Genomic DNA, 2,536 nt, shown 5'->3' on the forward strand with positions numbered 1-2,536 from the left:
GAAGGGTGGGTGGGCAGGGGGTGGGAGATAGCTCTGAGTGAAGGAGGAGGTGCCCAATGAGTGAGGCCCACATCTCCCTCTGTCAACTCATTAGGCTCCTTCCTAGCTGGGGGCTAGGTCACCCAAGTCCTGGGCCACTCTAACCCAACTGTGGAGGTCCCTGTCCAGATTATGTTGGGAGCACCACCCTATCAGCTGGGACAGAGAGCCAGTTTCGGGCACAAGCAGACTTCACTCATAGTACTACTCCTGTTGACATGCCCTACCTGCTCAGCACTCCAGGCTTGGGGCACAGGGGTCCTGACGTGTGACTGCTAAGTGGGTACCTTGGAGGCTATGATGTTGGGACAGAGAGGCTAGGTGCAACAGACAAGAGAGTGGGCTAATAGCGCAGGGTAGTTGATTCTTGGTCTGTGGGTCAGGCCCAGACCCTGACAATGAGAAGCAGCCCCTCAAGGTCACAGGTAAGGCTGCAGCCCTTATGGAGCAAATGCCTCCAGGTAGAACAGGGGTTTCTGTAGCAAGAAGCTGGCCTTGACAGGTCCTGTGCTTGCTGCAGCATCTGGCCCCCAGTGCAGGCCAGGGTGAAGGGCTGGCACCAAATGTGACAGCAGCAGCAGTGCTGAAGCCACCGTGAGACCTTGAGGGCACAGCTTTGGCTGCCGTGGCAGGGGAGAGATCAAGCTTGCAGTCCCAAGGGACACCCAGTCTGAGCAAAATGATATATTTAACATCAAATATACTCAAGGACTATTAGGATTAAGTATTCAAGATGAAGGAGAAAGTGAAACCCTCTGAGCTGCAGATGAGGCATTTCATTAGAAGCAGCTACTCTTCTGTTTCCTCAAAGCCTGACTTCCCTGCCTGGGAGAGAAGAAGATGGGCCGCAGCCCTCCATTCTCCACTCCTGTCAAGCACTGGGGCTTCCCAGAGTGTCAGGGGCAAGACCTAGGTCTTTTTCCTACCGGATAATCCACCCTCATTTTCCAGAGCACCACAGTTTACAGAGCGCACTCACCGGCCTTATCTTATCTGACTGATAATGAGAGAGCAACCTTACAGACAGGAAGAGTAGGTTTCCCACTTGACACTCAAGGAAACTGAGGTCAGAGAGAGAAAGTGGACCTCCCCCCAGGTCTGCTGTTACTAATTGGCAGAGATGAGGTAGAATCCCATCTGGTCACCCTTTGCCCCTCCAGGAACTTCAGTTTGTCTTTGCCTGGGTCCAGTCCTCCGAAGTGACTGCCAGGACCAAGCCACAACACGTTTTTCTGGAGCCCTCCACGAGCTGGAGAAAAATAATAATTTCCACCCTAGAGCTCTGTACTGTCTGGGGGTGGGGGACTCTTGGATTTTAAAGGTAGGCGGCCTTCCTAGAGTAGGTAGTGTGGGCACCAGGCCCAGGGCGCTGGGGAGAAGCAGGGTCCAAGAGAAGAGATGAATAGTGCCATCCTTCTTACCTTATGAGTTACAGTGCAGGAATTCTCAACTCAATAATAGCAGCAGGAATCTTTATTTCATTCTGTGCTGTGTCCCTGGTGCCTTAGAATAGTGCTTGGCATATAATACATGCTCAATAAATATTTGTGGAAGGAGAAACGCCTTCAAGGCCATGCTGCACTTGCTCAGAGAGAAGCTGAGGCAGGCTCCCCCTTTCCATGGGATCAGGATGCTCTTTGAGGGGTTGCTGGGGTCAGGTGAGACGCTGTAAGACTCACAGTGGGAGGTTTTGTGCCCTATAGAGGGTTAACTTTGCCAATAATCTGAGAAAAAAACCTAGAAACCCTGGACAGTCCTTGCAGGAGGGAGGGCATGGGATCGGAGAAAATCGCCCTTGTGAGGAGGGAGAAATCAAAGCCGAGGGGCTGGGAGTAACAGTCCCAGGTCATCCACCACACTGATTGCAGACCTGGGCCCTAGGACCCCAGCGGAGCCACGAGCCGAACTGGGGCCGAAAGACCTCCAGGTGGCGCTGCGGAGCCGGGCAGCCGCGCGTCTCCACTCCCCATTAACCCGGGAGGGGGGGGGCTCGAGAAATGTGTGCATTTATTCAGTAGCAGGAGTGCAAACCTCATACACTGAAGGAGAAAGGCAGCGGGAGGCGGCCGCCGAGATTCCCCCATCTCTTTGAATATAATTTTAGATTGAGATTCAGATTAAATCCGAGGGGAAAACACTTTATGAGGCTGAAAGCTGTGTCGTTGCCAGAGCCAGGGTTATGAGCTATCAAATGCAATTACATTAAGACAGATTATACTGGGCAAATTGAGCCATTTAGAAGGTGAGAATCAAAGAAACGGCTCTGATCCTCTCTTCCTTCTCTCTCCCTCTCCCTCTCTCTCTCTCTCTCTCCCTCTCTCTAAATTGCAGTTCGTAGTTCCTTGCAATTCTGAGGCACAAAAGTAGGTGAGACTGCTTTTGTAATCTGCGAAGTGCTTCACTCCTGAATGTAATTCTAGCTGAGTGCAATCTAGGTTAAGAGCCGGACAAGCGGGTAATTAGAGCCCGCTCGCTGCCTGCCCGAGGACCGGCCGCC

At 52.4% G+C, this 2,536-nt stretch overlaps 1 protein-coding gene across 1 annotated transcript in view; it reads left to right on the top strand.

The window, feature by feature from the left end:
- Window positions 1-2,069: 2,069 nt before the first annotated feature.
- Lmo1 (LIM domain only 1) overlaps window positions 2,070-2,536 on the top strand; it is a 33,197-nt gene continuing 32,730 nt past the window's right edge. Inside the window, exon 1 of the mRNA XM_010615350.1 lies at window positions 2,070-2,281. The gene's annotated coding sequence lies outside the window, so the exon portion shown is untranslated. The remainder of the gene's footprint in view (window positions 2,282-2,536) is intronic.

This window comes from Fukomys damarensis, unplaced genomic scaffold (assembly GCF_012274545.1).
Source record: "Fukomys damarensis isolate Sample0158 unplaced genomic scaffold, DMR_v1.0_HiC HiC_scaffold_16, whole genome shotgun sequence".
Lineage (NCBI taxonomy): Eukaryota > Metazoa > Chordata > Mammalia > Rodentia > Bathyergidae > Fukomys > Fukomys damarensis.